Below are 18,196 nucleotides of genomic sequence, written 5' to 3'. Positions count from 1 at the left end.
CTGAAGATAGAAGAAAGGGGTGGGGGGATGGGGGAGACTTGTCATGCAGGGAGGATTTTGTTTTCTGTTTAATTTCTTGCCCCATTCCCTCCCTTGTAGACACCCCTTCCATCCAATGAGCTGAGTGTCAGTCACAGTTTGAACTTGCCAAGCAAACACAGCAGAATGATTGGAGCTGTCAGTCAAAGCAATGTGCCGTTTGTCACTGGAGCAACTGGGAGGAAGACAGAGGTAGGAGCAAAGAAGAGGAAGTCGTAACCATAGGGAATACTTTTGATATTCAACTTTCGCATCTAAAATTGCCAACAATAACTTTGAAGGCGGCAAAATAGATGCGCGGCTGCACATGCCTTCCCGATACCGAAGCATCACACGTATGATGTAAAGAGCTGCAGCTCGGCTTTAGCCTGTGTTTCTCTGCCTCTGAGGAATATGGGCAGAAGAAAAAAATGCCCTTGATGTTGACTTTCTGTAAGCAGTAAGCATGCACAGTTTGTTTTCTGTCAATGTTTTGATGCGTGCAAGAAAATCGTGAACCTTTTGGAACAACTGAACCCCCACTATAAACAACCAAAAGAGTGTGTTGACAGTGGTACAATTTCTTTTTGGATAACAAGGTTGAAATAGAAATGTGGGCACCAATATGCTTTAAAAATAAATAAAATACAACAAACCCAAATAAAACAGATTTATACACCACTTTATATTTAATGATGAGTTATTATTATTAATCTGCAAGTCTCTTCCACAACATCTTTTGTCTTGTCTGGCTCCCCTCACCCCCAACCGTTGCAGCAGACAGCTTCTCCTCCATGAGTCTGGTTTTGTAGGAGGGTTTTTCCTATTAAAAGGGAGTTTTTCTTTCCCACTGTCGCCAAGTGCTTGGCCATGGGGGTGGGGGTGGGGGGTGGGGGTGTCTGATTTTTTGTCTGTATTCTTGGAAGGGCTTTATCTTACAACATAAAGCACCTTGAGTCAACTGTTGTTGTGATTTGGTGCCGTATAAATAAAATTGAATTGAACTGAAATCTTCCTAGTAGCATGTGACCAGCTCTCTCCAACCCTTTCCCAGCACACCCACTCCAGCCAGACGCCTCTATTGTAAACTTGTCACCCTCCTGACAAGCTAATATCCTTTTTCCTTTGAGGAGAGTGGACGTCCCTTTATGTTTCAAAAGGAGGTGTGAGATGAGGCACCTTTGTTCATCAAGCATCCCTTAAGCCATGATGCTCAGCACCAAAGGTTTCTGAGCGCCGAGCTTGATTTTATGGAACTCAGCATGCTGCCTATTTAACAAGACTGTCAGAGGGGGTCAAGACTGTGAGTCAGGAGTCTTCCCCTCATAAACCATGAGAAGGAGGGAGCTAATGTTGATTAGCAATGTATCCACACTGAAGTGGCTCAATGTGCAGATGACATTTATGCATAGAAACTGCCCCATATGTCCACTATCAACACCAAAACTAAAGTAGACATAATCATAACTTGAAAACGAGGGAGCTGTGACCAAACAGTTTCAGGCATGTCACTGTACAAAATTAAAGTGCGTGGGTTAGATTCACTAAACGGGACAATGTAAAGTTTTTTTCTAGGCAAGGCAAGTTTATTTATATAGCACAATTCAACAACAAGGTGATTCAAAGTGCTTTACAGAGACATTAAAAAACAAAAACAATAAAAAGCATGATTTAAAATTGATTAAAAAAACAGTAGATAAAATCAGTAGTTAAAATATAAGTTTTGAAATTTAAGCTTAAAAGTTTGGATTTGGTTCTTTATTCAAATGCAGCTGAGAATAGGTGAGTCTTCAACCTGGATTTAAATAAACTGAGTGTTTCAGCTGATCTGAGGCTTTCTGGGAGTTTGTTCCAGATATAAAAGCTGAATGCAGCTTCTCCGTGTCTGGTTCTGACTCTGTGAACTGATAAAAGACCGGATCCAGATGACCTGAGGGATCTGGAAGGTTCATACTGGGTGAATGCAAAGCTAGTGCTGTTCATCAAAAGACGCGAGACAGGTCTCGCCTGTCACACGTTATTTTGATTGTGGATCGCATCTAAACAAGGTAAAGTATGAGTGCAATACCCATATATCGGTCATAAGTGTGGTTAGTTTTACGGGTGATTTGCAAAACTTGCATTACATTTTGGCACGATTAGCAGTAAATTGTGTGTCAGTTTACATGCTTGATTCAAATATGCTCCTCCCTATATTTTGTACCTTGAGAAAGGATTTCTAAAAATACATATGCAACAGGATCAGTTACCTCCTACAAACAAAGAGGTTACTGTGCTCTCTTTGTAAATACCAATAGCAATAATTTTCTTTGCCAAAACCCAGTTTGTGCAGGCGCAACGCCTCAACCACTGATGCACGCTCTGTTCTGTGAACTGGCAATGTTGCTCTCCTTATCTTTTGGCCTGCCATTAGGGATGTTCCAGGTGGCAAATGTTTTAGTCGACTCAATGAGGGAGAAAAATGTCTAATCTAATTAAATATTACAAATAATAGCCAAAGATAACATTGGAAATACTAATAAATTGCAACTGAAACGAGTGCCGCATTGTGCGGTGCATTATGAATCATGCATGTTGTTTGAAAATGTATGATAACCAGTTCAATAACAGTTTAAATCTAAAATAACAAAACAGTAAATCCATCCATGTTCTTCCGCTTATCTGAAGTCAGGTCAAGGGGGCAGCAGCTGAAGCAGGAAAGCCAAGATCTACCTCTCGTTACCTCCTCCATCTTATCCAGAGAAACATGAAGGCATTCCCAGGTCAGCCAAGAGACGTAGTCTCTCCAGCATGTCCTGGGTCTCCTCCGGGACCTTCTCCCAATAGCACATGGCTGGCCGAAGCACCTTACCCTCAGCTGGCTCCATTCGATTTGGAGGAGTTTTACTCTGAGCTCCTCCCAATTGGCTGAACTCATCACCCTATCACTACGAGAGAACCCATCCATCTGTTGGAGGAAGTTCATGTCCACCGCTTGTGTCTGCGATCTCATTGAAATAGTTTCAACAAAAAGATCAGGCCTAGATTCAGAGATTTATGGAGTTTCTCAACAATGATGCTCCACCCGGTGACATGTGGAACATCATTGTCAGCTTGGTAATTGTCACCTTGCCATATTTAGGACACTATAATTTACTGGAGTTGGGAATTAAATGTTAACAGTTAGATTAACCGATTAGTACTAATGACGATTAGTCGTGTAGTCAGCTAGTTGGGCACATCCCTACTCACCACGCTTGCACATGGAAGGGTGGGGAGGTTTCAGCACACAGTCAAATATAAATTATTGCAGATGGAATAACAATCCTATTTTGAGTTAAGTGCTCCTGACAGAAAGTCTTTTTTGGGGGGTAATCCAATCCTAAAACAATGCACACTGGCTTTTAAATATATATGCATGCTTCTTGCTATGACAGGAATTTCCCGGTTCATATACCAAAGTCATCTGCAGTGAAAATGGTGTGCATACTTTTCTCTCTTACAGGATGACCAATGTGCTAATTCGCTGGTTTCAGTGACATGAGTGTGAAGGTTGCACTTTGTGACATGTGCTCTAACGTGTCTGACAGTCAACCAGTAACCTGAGAGTAGTTAAATAACTCATGATCAGAGCACATCCAGTTCATGCAAAGAAAGGCCAGACCCCCAACTCAACGTCATGAATCCATTTCCTCGTGAAGATTATTTTTAATTTTTTAATTCAGGATTGTGTAGCAGGTGTTGTACATCTGTGATAGTGTGTTTCCATGTCAGGAAAGCAGTTGTTTATGTTCTCAGACAGGTTCAATTTGACTGATGTATCAGTTCAAACGTGGAGTCTTCACCTCTTAATGGGTATTATTTACAAGCTGCAGTCATATCACTCTTTGATGCTCCTTTAACTGTCTAAAAGAAAGACGTGTCACTGAGAATCATATTGAAATACAACCCAAGTCGGAGTACAGGCAAGAGAACAAAGGTTAAGCCAGCTGTAAAGCATATGTTTCTGAATGAGGAATTTTAACTGGTTTTATTTATCTTGTGTGTGTGTGCGTGTAACGCCAATTTCCTACTTTATTAAACACAATAAGACTGAGCAGGCATTGTTACAAGGCAGTCAAAGGAAAAGGTCAGGATCACAAGTGACAGCTAAACCATGGGCGCTGGATTTAACCCTAGCCAAAAGGCCTCCCAGATTACAGAGGACTGTTAATAGCACAGTCCACAACATGTCTTCTATCCTGTTTTCCTTCTCTCACTCCAACCGGTCGCAGCAGATGGCCCCGCCCCTCCCTGAGCCTGGTTCTGCCGGAGGTTTCTTCCTGTTAAAAGGGAGTTTTTCCTTCCCACTGTCGCCAAAGTGCTTGCTCACAGGGGGTCATATGATTGTTGGTTTTTTCTCTGTATCTATGAAGCACCTTGAGGAGACTTTTGTTGTGATTTGGCGCTATATAAATAAAATTGAACTGAATTGAATTGAATTAATAGCGTTAGCAAGGGCCTAGGACGAAGAGCTAAAATGTGGCTTTTAGTAGCTTGAAATACAAAATTTGGGATCAAGTATCAAAAGCAGGTTCACAGGCTGTCACAGTGGAACATAAATGACTATCGGCCATGAGCATCCCCTGCCAGTATGAATGCGGTTGAAGCCTACCTGAAAGATTTTTGACTTTTGACAAAACATCAGAATAATTCCTCAGATTTCTGCCTTTACAAGAACAGATTAAGCTTTGAGCTGCCCCGACTTCACAAAAATAAAGATAGAGAAGACAGGGGAAGATGATGGGTGGGGGGTAGAAAAGGTGTAATTAATGTTTCACAAACTCAGTGCCTTCCCTTAAGGCAAACCCTCTTGTCATCAGTTCTCTCTTTCACAAAATTAAATGATACTCCTGTTGTCTTTCTCTTTGCTCCTGCCCTTCTGTCACTCGAGTGTCTTTGTAGGAACTTTGAGGAATTAGGATTGTGAGGGCTGGCTGCTGGTTATGGCTGCGGGCAGGGCTCCTCAGGTTTCACTCAGGGCCGCATGTCTCCCCGAGGCGACAGGAAGATGTCAGCGTCTGTCAACCTCTGTCTGTCATCTAAGCCCCGTCAGCAGCGACTATCGGCGCTCCATCACGGCTCTGTCGCTCCAAGTTTCCTCACGGCTTATGATCTGAGACACCCAGGCGGCGCAACTGGCTTTGCGGCACCAAGCTCGCCACCTCATTCTTCCTCAGCCCCATTTTTCCTTCGCTGCTGATACTTAACGTGACACAACAAACACAAGGTCAAGGTGTCTGTCATGTTTCGCAGTGTGAGTGTAAATGCATTGCAGTTGTTGCCGGTGCATGAAAGCCGGGCGTGTCACCTTGCCTGTGTGCGAGTGCGCGAGCGCGAGTCAGGTTGTTTTGAGTGACAGTGTGAGTGAGGTGCAGCCAGGCGGCGGCTCTTTGTAAGAGTGCACCTTCCTCCTCTTCCCATAAGTCCCTCCCGGCAACAAACTGTCACGGCTGACAGCCCTCACAAAAGAAGGAAAGGAAAGGGAGGCAGGGGGTACGGGGATTAAAAAAAAAAGTTTAAGAGATGAAATTAAAGCAAAGAAGGGAACCTGACAGCACCTTGAGAAGAGGCATTGTCTGTGAGGGGAAATATATCTGTGTGAGCAGGCTTTGATCAGTGGAGGATGAGAGCAGGGAGAGCTTGTAAAGCTGGATACCGAAGCCCACTGAAAAGAGTGGCGAGAAGAAGATGAAAATCAGCCTCACGGTTACTTCAGCTGCGACTCAGAGCAGAAGCACTTTTCTCACTAACAAGAACATCACAGACTTGGTTCTCTCTCGGCCCGTCCTGGTTCCCTTTTCTCCATTGGGTTCCCTTCCTCCAGTTGTCTGAGACGCTGGAAAATACACCGAGTTGAAGAGACAAAATTTAGCAAACCTTTGGTAAGAAGTGTTTTCCCAAGAACAAAACAACTGTTTGAAGGGTGGCGCAGGAGGAGGAGGAGGAGATGAGGTGAAAGAGAGGAAGTTTTAAAGCTTTGAAACACATGAAGGAGAACACAGAGAATGAGGAGCCGGAGGGAGGAACGGGGAAGAGGAGGTGGTGGTGGAAGGAAATAATCACCTTTATTTTGTGATTCATTGTCGGGGGTGGCGGGGGGTGTAGCGGCTCGGCTTTCTCATATGACGAGGGAGAAGGGGGGAAGTGGCAAGGAGCGCTGCTCCAGTGCCCTCTCAATGCTATAGAAGCACTTTGATAGACAAAGCAGCGTGCTGAGGGGGAACCTCCTGCTGGCATGATCTGAGGAGGCTGTTTAAAGAAGAGCTTGTCTGATCTAAAGCTCTGCTCACCCTCTTGTATGGAAAACACTTGGCCTTTGATGTCTCTCTCCCTTTCTCTCTCTATAAATTCCTTTTCAGTCTTTCCAAAATTAATGCATGTGTTGTTTTTATTTTTTTAAACATGCGCAGACCTGTTCAATCACGACCAGTAGAGAAGAGTGTGTAGTAGTTTGTGTGACATTCAACTTCATGTGACTATTTTTGGCAGGATGGCCACAGAGGTGGGCAGCTCCACTCGGCGGGACTGGAAATGAGCTGCTAGCTGCCATGCACGCTTGTAAGATGTGTGTCAAAGCCTCCGTGTGAGACACTTTAGTCTGACAGACTAGCAATGTTTCGCTCAGGGCAAGCTTCATTCTTACAAGAACTAGTCTGTCACTTCACTCCATGCATCGATTTATTTATTGCTGATATTGGTCCTGGTTTTTTTAGATTTCTGAGCTGGAAGTGACTCAAGCCTTGATGATCTTGTTATGGATATAACATGACATGACAACCGAGTTGCCATTCCACCTTGATTGTACTTTTTCTGCATCTGCAAGTCCACTTGTGTCTAAGTCACGTAAATTTCGTCATCAGAAAGTGAGCACAGGGGTGTGTGCATACGGCCACGTGGGCTCGTCCGAAAATTTACATTACAATGCATCAAGTACACATACTCCCCAGGTGGCAGACTTCAAAGTAGTTCAATAGGAATGACTACTCGTCTGTCAGGTCTCCAGCTGTCTGTGTCCACAATGAAGTATAAAGGCCCCATTACCACAGTCCAGTTACCAGCACTGGGGGCATGGGTACTCACTGCAGTATTCTCCTGAACATTGGTGTCGCCACTCAGACAAAACATCTGCATCAGTGCTGGTTTAAGAGTAGACTAAATTGAAACCGGAAGCAAAAAAAACTTGCAAGTTTTCTCCTGACAGTCTCATCTTTTCTAGCCGTTCCAACATCTCCCTGTGTATAATCTGGGAATTGCTGAGCTTCTGTACTGATATGTCTTTGGATTGCACACAAGCACAAGGTTAGCAGGATTAGCAAAGACCAGCTTGCACCTGTGGATGTGACGTTGTGTTTGGTGTTAAGGAGACAGTGGTGAGTATAACGGGCCCATAAACGTGCCAGCATACCCTCCGCATTGGTCACTTTGCGAGCTGCCGCAAATTCATCGCACAGTCATTTTTTTATATGCACTGTTAGGGAACAGGAAGTCACCTTAGTACTTTAACGAGCAGTAAACTGAGACAATACTGCAATATCAGCTTTGATATAGGAAGGGCAAAACGTTTTTCACCGTTTAGAAATAAAAACATTAACTTTAAAATCTAAAAAGCAGTAATATATCCGCTGTCTCAACTTCTACTGAAAACTGACACAATCAAATTGTTGTATTTGAATGTGTTTTTTAAATGAACTCGGAAAAATCCCCGTAATAAAAAACACTTGTGTATGTGTGGATGTACCCTAAAGTCATTACTGGCTCATGTGACTTTTTGGGGATTTTTCAGCTCACTGCTTAGCACCATTTATGCAGGCAGGAAATTATTGAATTGATGATAAAATTCAAATTTTACATGAAGAATTTATTAAGAGTCAAGAGTCGCTTTACTCTTTTACTCCTTTGGTCAGCTGATACATGATTTTTAGGGTTGCACTAACTTTTGCAGTCTCAAGTCCAGGATCCACTACCAGTAGGGTGCATGGCATCGCTCTGGAAAACAGGCAAGCCACAGAGTCTGAAGATACTAAATACTTGTAACTACTGTAAAGTCATTTTATCCCAGGAATGAATGTATCGTGTTGTTTTCTACCGAAGACAGAAGCCAGTGTTAGTGTTTTTTTGGTCAAGTGTAAAGAAAAAAAGGCTTTCTTTTCTCTGTGGTTGACACAAATCACTATCTGCTCTGCATTATTTAGTTTGAACCTTAGGAGATGTAATATATCCTACGCTGAGTTTAAGGATAAGTGCACTGCATTTCTTTAAAATTCACCCACTGAAGATCAAATGTCTGTGTGTGAGTGTGGAGGGGAAACACTGACTGAGTCAAACGGGGCTTGCTTGTCAACAGGCGGTCTAATTTAATATGACACATTGAGCCTGCCAGTGCCAATAACTCTGCACAAGCAGCACATGTGTGCATATTTATTAGAGTCCATAACTTTTGCTCCCTTGTACAATATTAAACCTCTACTCGTGCCAGGAACTGCTGAGTGTGTTCAGAAACCAGAGAACATGTTTTTTCAGTCGTTCCTCAGATACTGGAGTTTATATACATTTGTGAATGGCACTGTTTATGCACTTGTCTTTGTTTTCAATTATAAATCTTGTTCCATGTGTGTTGCTCATGCATGTTCATGTTTGACAGTGATGAACCGAGAGAGACAGATACAGTGGGAAAGCTTTTTCCAACAACAACTTGGAAATTCTTTCAGGCTCTAATTCCCAACAAGTGCAATCAGATGGTAAATTTACTACATGTTAGCCATAGCACCGGGCCATTAAATGATCTCTGCTATTTTGAAAGGAGGGTGGTAGTAGTGATCACTCATTACATCTCATTCACACATTAAGCGTGCCACTAGTAACTAACAATGGAATAACTGTATGTAATTGCAATTTTATGTTTTCACCACAGGAACCTTCCCCAGGCATTAACAACCCTTTGATGAATTTAGTTCCCCTCCTTGCTTTTGCATGCTCAAAGCATACTCTATACTTCTGCCGGTCCAGAAACTTCTTAAATGAGGCTTGAACCACTTAATGTTGTGTACTAGTGCTCCTGCTCCATTATTACCTATCCTGCCCCTCCCTGAGCCTGGTTCTGCCAGAGGTTTCTTCCTGTATATAAAATAAAACTGAATTCAAGTGAATTTCTAAGCCCCAATAAAGGCAAACATTTTGTTTTCCCTGTAGTTTATGGGCTACTTTAGCATGGAGATTATCATAAAATGATGTGTTCAGTTGCTGTTAGCTAATACCAAAGAGGACAACATTCAAAATGAATTTAAAGCCACTGCAGTTATGGTACATCTTCAGACTAACTTGACTTGCTGTGGAAATTCAAATCACAACCCAAGAAAGCTCCATCAGTACCTAAGCACTAGCTAGTTGTAACCAAGCTCAACACACTCTGATTAAGAGTCAAGGAAAAGTGTGGAACCCCTCACTCATAAATGCTTTGCAAGACTTTAGTGTCACCAAAGAAATGGTGTCACCCACTCAACTCCACTTCTTTCTGTAGCTCATCCGAACGCAGCAGTCACAACTTAACCATCTAAGCGTTCACTGTCTGTAGATTCAAAATGCAAACTAAAAATTGCAAACATCATAATGTAAGAGCAGGCATCCAGCTGTTTCATATGGGACAGACTCTTAAAAGCCAAAATCAGTGCATTATGAACAAATTTAACAAGCAACATGCCATCTTTCACATAAAAAAACAAAAGACAGAAAGAAACAGAAAAATAAAACGAGTACGTGTCAGAGGTCTGCTTTTCAAACTAATGGTGCACATTATTGAAACAACAGATCACTCTGTTCTAGGATTGATTTATACTGCCGGTTATTTCACTTTAATCTATGGGCATTATCTGCACAGGATTTATGAACCATTAGCTGTATGATACGCTGGAATGTAAATGAGGCATAGTAAATCAAGTCAGATGGAACACTCAGAGCATGACAAGTTGCTTGCATTTATATGGATGCCTTGGTAACTGCATTTGGATAATCAGGTCCTTGTGCTGTATCATTTGTCCTTTGTAATTTTGGCCAGCACCGTACTGGAAATAACCATGAATAACGCTGACGACCAATGGATGTGAAGCCCTTGAAAGGACTGCTTTTGGATTAACAACAGAGTGACAGAAGTGTTCAAAGTGCCTCACAAAAGCACAAAGCCTGGAGCATTGAAAATGAAACATGTTTTTTTCCCTATAATTGTGCAGAACCTGTTCAGAGAAAGTTTTGTAGCTACAATTTACAGATGTCCTCTAAACACATCAAACAGTTACTGATTTGCAAAGAGGACAGCTATTAGGATACACTCACTCAGTGATTGAGCCCGTCCAGAACATGCTCGTGTAGAACGGGCAGATTGTGGCTGCGACTTTCTCGAGATCTGCTCATCCAAACAATATGACTGACACACATAATTTGTCACAAGAATAGGGAAAAAAATGGTGATTTCATAAGGAATGTTGCAGCAGCAACTAGTGTCACCACACATCTGTGCTCAAACCTGCTCATACCTGGGGTCAGGCAGCACTCACTCCAGGACAAAACCAGTAACAGAAAATTGCTTTTAGCTAGAACTGCTCATTCAAGTACACTGCACTTATTCTGATACCCAACAGCACACTTTCCAAGTTTAAAGTTGACGTGACAAATAGTTGGAAAAAGAGAATTGGACGTGGACATACAGACATTTTTCAGCTTATTAGTCAATGTTTTATACTGTAAATGGAAGTTCTGCCTGAACCCTACTGCACTGTCTTTACTAATGCTCAGACGTCAAGAGAGACTGAAGTCTATAATAAGTAAGGAACGCGGCATTGCTTTGACACGTTCTGAAAGTGCGCGTGCTTTCAAAACTGCAGGTAGCTACACCTCATCATTTGCTAGTAATTAAGGCTGTACCTGAATCCACATTTTTTCCAGGAGCATTTTTTGGTCTAATTTTTGGCCAACCCTTTGATCATTTGGAGCATCTTTGCATGAAACGGGATCTTCACTCTCCAGCTGCCAGTGGTTGATGTTTTCTGCTGTCAGGAGATGCTTTTTGTTGCTCTGCATCTCATCAGTCTCCTATTACTCTGGATTCTTTTTTCTGTTCTCGCATTTACGTTGACAAGTGTGTTATTTGGAGGCATTTACATATATCATATTTGCTCTGTGATTGATATGTAACAGAGTCGTACCACTGCAGCTTGTTAGCTAAGCTTAAGTAATTGTCTGTGTATTGTGTTGATTTGTGTAAAGGTTTCATAGACAAGGAACCTGCAGAACCGCTTGTTGTATGGCAAATTTCCTTCCATCCATTTCTTCTGCTTACCCTTTCAGGGTCAAGCTGGGCCTAGAGTCCAGCTATCATAGGGCGAAGGACTGCCGGTACACTGGACACTAATCTGTTGTGGGGCTAACAGAGATAAACAAATAAACATTCACACTTACGGCCAATTTAGAATCACCAGTCAACCTAATATTAAAGTACAGGTGAAACAAGCAAACAACACAGAAAGGAACCAGCTGGCCGGTGGAATCGATAGTGCTAACCGCTGCACTATCATGCTGCCAATATGACAAATTTAGAACCATAAAATGTACTCTACATGTTACCATTCTACCCAATGGCAATACAGCATCTCTCAATGCTAGCACGCTGATGCAAATTTGCCACGTTGATCTCCGTATCTCTTACAAACAGCCAATGTTTCATAGCTAACAGTATTAAATTACAGAGAGAGCCAATAAACCTACAGTAATATATTAATGTAAAACCACCATTTTAAAGACTGAGATGACAAATTCTGTTACGCTTCCTCTGATAACATGAATCCAGGGATCTGCAGCTGATCTTATGTAAGCCCATTTACATTTTCACCCAACGACAGCGTGTCAGCAGGAGCAAAATTACAGATGTGGGAAAAAAAGTTTCAAAACTACCTACCAGCTACTTTAAATACGGGATGCTTTCATAGGTTGACCAGGTGATCAGCATGCCTTAAATATAATTATGACATAATGTATAATATGTATAATATTTGTTTTCATTGCACTCTCTTGCAGCTTTAAATAAAATGTATATGTATTAAACTCCAACTCACCTATTCTTCTAAGGAAACAGAGGAAACAGCAGCACAGCACCAATAGCTGTGGTACAGGTGCGATGCGGTCTTGGTGTTGTTTTGTGGCTCTGATAGCGGGCAGTGGTCGGTATGTACAGAGAGAGATGACACTATTACAATGACATACCCAGCTGGTTGGCTCAGGATGCCAGTTTGAGGACCAACTTTCCCCTTCATTCACCCCTTCCCCACCCCTGCTTTTGGATATTATCTTCAGCCATTCCTGTGGAATAATTCTTGGTTGCGGCTAGAAGCTAAAAGGGCTTTGTGACCAAGCCGATGATCTATTGGACAGAGACAGCCGCGGAGATGAAGCAAAATATGAATAAATGGAGGGAGGTAAAGAGAGAGAGAGAGCAAAAGGGAGGACAGTTGTTGCCCAGAGAAAGCTGAGCCTCAACTGCTGTGAAAACAGATTGTCCAGAGTAGAAAGACAGGCGGTATTTTGACTCGATCGCTCAAATGTCCGTTTGTGCGCAGAACACCCAGCTTCTATCAATTCCTCTGAGTCATTCCACTCAATTGGAGGACAACTGGGTTTGACTGAACTTACGCCCTGCTTCCCTTCATCCTATAACCCCTCCTACCCTCTCTTTCCCTCTTGTCAGTCTGTATCTCCTCAAATTATCCCACTCACGGAGTTGAGCGACTACACAGACTTTTCCTGGCCCTCCACCCGTCCCTCCGTCCTGCGGCATTTCGACACGGTCTCTCCGTCAACCAGTGTGACAGATTGGACGATGAGGCACATGACATTAGTTCAAACGGGAGACAAGAATGAGATTAGACATGTGATTCAGTGTGAAGGGGTCAGAGGGAACGATTGCTCCAGCCTCCACAGACACGCACACACGCACATATTCGCTTCATCCACATCCCGACCAATGCTAATTGTAAACATATGATCGACGCTCTTCCGTGCAGTGGAACGGCATCTCCCCTGCTTGTTGTGCGCACCCAGTTCCAGCCTAGTCACTATCAAGCCCCAATCAAAACAGAAATATGAAGAAAAGCCAGGGCCCGCTGCTGCAGTGCGGTGGCTCAAATTGAAAGTGACAGCTTGACACATAATATGGCACCCGTAATGTGATTAGGCCAGCGTGGCACTCTCTTCTTAAACTCCCACATCCCAAAGAGCGAGCCTCACGTCCAACTCCGCCAAACACACTCAGGCTCTTGCCTCTAAAAGGGGGGCAGAGAGGGCCGTCTTGTCTCCCACTTTAGTTTCTCTTGCGATGCTTCATGCTTTGAGACGAATTGAGATGATGCCGCTGTTGAATCATAACCCCCCGGAGGGGAATTGCAAACACATGGGGGGGGGGGGATGGCGCCAGAGAAGCTTTCTGGGTTTAAAGGCATTGATGCCAAGAACAGAGGAGCTGAGTGGGTGAAAGTACACAGCGGTATGGATTAGATCAGCCATTATCAGAAGCAAAGCTGGCCTCGGTCCTTCTGTCAATCCGTGTGATGGAAATAAACGGTGACATGACAATGATATCACCCACACATACTCTTGACAGAGTTGAGAGGTGAAGAAATATCAGTGAAAGTAATGAGAAATCCAGAGGAAGAAGTAATGATTGCGACTGATGCAGTAGGAGGGGAGCTTTGGAAAGGCTGGAAAGGCTTTTAAAGGTTGACCATGTTGCAAAAGACTGTGAGTGAGAGCAAAGTGAAACAGCAGCATGGAGCTAAGCCGGGGCAAAAACGTAAAAATGGACTTCAGAGCTGAGTCCAGCAGGAAATTCAATAAAATACTTCAAAAGGCCATAGCTGACAGTGAAAAATCACAAAATTATAAAATTGAGCAGGAGAAATGAAAAAAGGACTTATTGTATTTGGCAAAGGAGAGAGGGAACAAGAGCCCAGGGCCACATTTCCAAATGAGCCGTCACAGATTGAGAGATCTTGGCTCTGTTCATGGTTAGCATGGAGGGGCGCTGGTACTTGCTTTCTGTAGCCTTTCCCAATGAAGTTTCCCTTTTTCCCTAGGAATTCCCTATCATGTTAGCGATGACAGAATGAGTGATGCAGTGAGGGGCTTAGTGGGGACACAACTTGGGAAATGAATGCATGGCAGACCTTGCAGTTGACAGGCAATTGGGAATCCAAGTGAACTGCATCGCTTTGCCAAGCACAGTAAAATTGAAAGGCCTTAGGTTTCCAAAAATGAGGGTCATTTCTCAACTGTGTTTAAAAATGTGTCAACAACCAGCAAGATGGACTGAACCAGCCAGATTTCTTACCCCTCCAGCCATTTATAACCGACTGCCTCCAACTGAAATGCAAAAATTGTTTTTTTAGGTACGGAGAGCCATGCCAAAACCTGCCTCGTCATAAAAGCAAATGACTGTTCCGCATGAGCCTCCAAACCCCATGCTCGACTCCTTCAAGATGCATTTTCCTATTTCTCTCCAGACTCCCATCTCTCTGACTCTCCTCCCCAGCCTTTTAGTTTAAGAAAAGCCTGTCAGAGGAAATCAAGTCAAGCTGAAGACATAGTTGAGCGCCTGTGACAGGCTAAAAGCCACTCAAATGGGTCTATAATGAGTCTAATAATGGCGTGGGTAAGCATAATTTACCAGGGCTGGGGCCCCAGTGCGGCCGAGGCAGCAGAGGAGAATGATGACTGCAGCGCTGGTTGGCAGGCGATGATGAGCTCTCATTCCCAACGATACGACAAGGCTGGAGCAGAAGGTGGACGAGCTCCAAGCCCACCAGTCCCTCTGCAGGCTGGGCCCTGGGGGCTGAGCCACGGCCAGACCTGCTCATCACAGAGCAGTGGACTGGAAAATCACACATGACTGGTTGCTTCCACAGGGCCTCTGCTGGCTCTACGACGACCCTGTCTCCTTTGAAATAGAGAACTAGGTGACCTCACACTGCCTAGGGAGTACATGTTAACCGTATCTCCCTTTCCCAGTGTGCACAATACGTGTGCGGTGTAACTTTGTGTGTGACGTCTGAGTGTGTGCGCTGTGATGTAGTGGGGGAATTGGTGACAGGCTATATCCACAGGCTAATCACCCACACTCCCCTGGGAGATGGCTCCCTCAGGACAGGATAATCAAAAGTCCCTTGGCAGAAACCAGCAGAATGATGTAAACAAACACACAAAGACACACACACACACCAGGGAAACAGCAGCAGACATGCGTGTCCTTGTTTGTGCTCCTGGCGCTGTCCCTGCTGCAGACAGGGTGGTGGTGAAAGGTGGCTCTGGCCCCTGGTCTTTCCCACGAGGCTTCCATGCAGCCCGACAGCAGTGGGTTGAACTCCATTCTCTGTCAGCTATTTACCCTTCAGGATGAAAGTCACCAACTACTACTTGGTCTTACCTTTTCTGAAAACTTTGATGTGAAAAACATCACAAATGTAGGGAGATGTCAGTTACTTATAACTTTGTGTGAAAGTGCAAGGAGTCATGGTAGCTTCTTGTAAAAATCGAGATGCTGGGATTCTTAATCAACCACCCACTCAACAGCTTTATTGTTACTCGCAGAAATTTTAAGCATTTGTTTTTGAGAAGCATTTATTTTCCATGGGTTGCACTCAGGGTCAGAATTTTTATACTATAAGGCATGATCATTTCCAAAGAAACCTATTCATTTAAATTTGGCTGGTTTCCTCTTCAAGGTTATCTCTTTGGACTGTGGTACAAAGGTTCCAGTATGTGCTATTTTAAAAAAAAAAACCTCTCTGTAAGTCACATTTCGACCTAAGAATTTGGGTGTTTGCGATGCATGCTGGATTTCCAAGCCCTACAGAAGGCTGTGAAACTTTGTGAAAGGATTCCAATATGAGTCCATGAGTGAACGAAGCTCATGATGACAGCGATGCTGAGGTGACTTGTGGAGAATATCCTGAACTTTTCTGTTGTTAGCCTCTGTTAGCAAAATTGTCTTCGAAGTGGATCTAACATTCTTGGACTCCAACATTTGGCATTGTGCAAGGTTTGGCCATAGTTAAGCTGGAGAATACATTTGTTGTTGATATTAGACGCAAAAAACATGCAATAGTCACCAAATCTATCGAGCAATACTGAGATTCTGACTCCAAGTTCATTTAAACAACTGAAATCCACCATCCAAATATACAGGATGTTAGTGGTACACATGTTAAAAAGCTGCTTGATGATTGGACAAGTCATACTACTCCAGGCTATCTGTATAAGTTGCTTCCCATTTTCTAAGCAGAGAATGAATGGCAGCAGATCAGGTGCCTTTGGTAAACGGTAAATGGACTGGTTCTTATATAGCGCTTTTCTACTCATCTGAGCACTCAAAGCGCTTTACACAACTCGTGCATTCACCCATTCACACCAGCACTTTTTTCTAAGTGCTTTATAGCTAACATTCACACTCCGATGGATGCATCGGAGAGCAATTTGGGGTTAGTATCTTGCCCAAGGATATTTGGCATACAGACTAGGGGAAGCCAGAAATCGAACCACCAACCTTCCAATCAGTAGATGACCTGCTCTACCGCCTGAGCTACAGCCACCCCTTTGCTGGATGTAAAGCTTTAGTTTACTGTCCGTTCACACTGAGACCACAGCTAGGTTTGGAAAGAGATTCATTTTAGTGTCAGTTGAGCCAGGATACATTAAGGTGCTGTTTTTAGCTGAAGTGTCTTATTGCTGAGTAAACTGTGCAGTTAGTTGTAGCTTTCTTAGTGAAGGTGAATAAAAACAAGGTTTATATGGTCCAGTTGTTCCAGTCCAGAAGCGATTATTCAAGAATAAAATGATGAAGATCAAACAAAAAAAAAAAAGGCTAGGAGAAACAGTTGGGGGAAATAAATCTAAAATTGTGTTATAGCTTAGAAACCCTGCTTAGGCTGAAGTAGAGCGATAGGCTGAACACCGCTATGCGGATATATGGCCTCAGCATTTGTTTAAAGTACGTGAAACAGCTCCTGTTGGTGTTTTTCCTCTTTATGCCAAGGTAATTAGTCGGGCTGCATGACAGGGGGCTGTGCTAGCCCTGAGGTGTGCGGCAGAACAGCGGTGTGTCTGTTGCAGCTGGAGGAAAGCGTCCACAGCTGGGGATTGCGTGCATGTGTGTGCGTGTGTTTAGGGAAGCAGCAGTGGCTGGGCAGGGGGTTGTGGGAGAGAGCCATCAAGACCAATGCGGTGCCTCCAGTGATGCAGGTAGATGGTGCGGCCCGACTACCTCTGGCCAACCGCCATCTCGTCAAAGTCACTTTCCCAAAGAAAGCGATGACGCACGGCACCCCGAGCCCCCCCGGTTTATGTTACAGTACCGGTAAAAGGGCTAATGGCCTGGCATTGGATATTTCAGTTTGGGGGGGTTGAGGGGTGAAAGCAGTGGTGTGTGGAGTTGGACCTCTGTCTGTGGAAGTGAATCTTTTTTTTTTCAATCTCTGCATGCCTCTGTTGCTGTGTTTTCTCTTCTCCAGCTCCTCTTCAACATCTCTTTCTCAAGCCTCTCCACACACAAACACACACGCGCCCGCACACACACCGCTCTCTGTCTGTTGACACTTCCCTCTGTCTTCCCTCCTGTCTGAGGACGAGCGTGTCCCAGTATGTTTGGCACTCTGACTGTGTCTGATGGCTAAACTGAGGAGACAGGCTGCTGACAGGCCCTGTGCCAGAGCGGAGTATGCCAACAGGGGAGATTTGTGAAAATATGCCCTGTGTCATTTCCTCTCCATTTCCCTGACAACTTCACTCTGTCAAAAAGCCTACGAATGAGTGCATGGCTAGGTAGGCGGGTGGGGATAGTGTATTTGTTTGTGTGTGTGTGTGTGTGATATAAGATGTGTCAACGTGTACGTGGGTGGGTGAGTGAATGGGCGGGAACGTGATATCTGCACGTGTGCGACAGAGCAATGAATTATGCCAATGTCATCACAACAAAGTCTGCACAAGTTGAAGCCAAATGATGAAATCTGTCTACCAGGCGTGTCTTGAATGCATCTCTACCTCAAAGTACAGCTTTTTTCCTTTTTTTTTTGAACCCCCACTTTTCCTTTTGGTGTGCTCGTTCTTCTTCAAACGGCTCCTCAAA

This window comes from Pundamilia nyererei, unplaced genomic scaffold, assembly GCF_000239375.1.
Source record: "Pundamilia nyererei isolate P.nyererei 1_Seehausen unplaced genomic scaffold, PunNye1.0 scaffold00172, whole genome shotgun sequence".
In the NCBI taxonomy this organism is placed as follows: Eukaryota; Metazoa; Chordata; class Actinopteri; order Cichliformes; family Cichlidae; genus Pundamilia; species Pundamilia nyererei.
Note: the sequence above shows the minus strand (reverse complement) of the source record.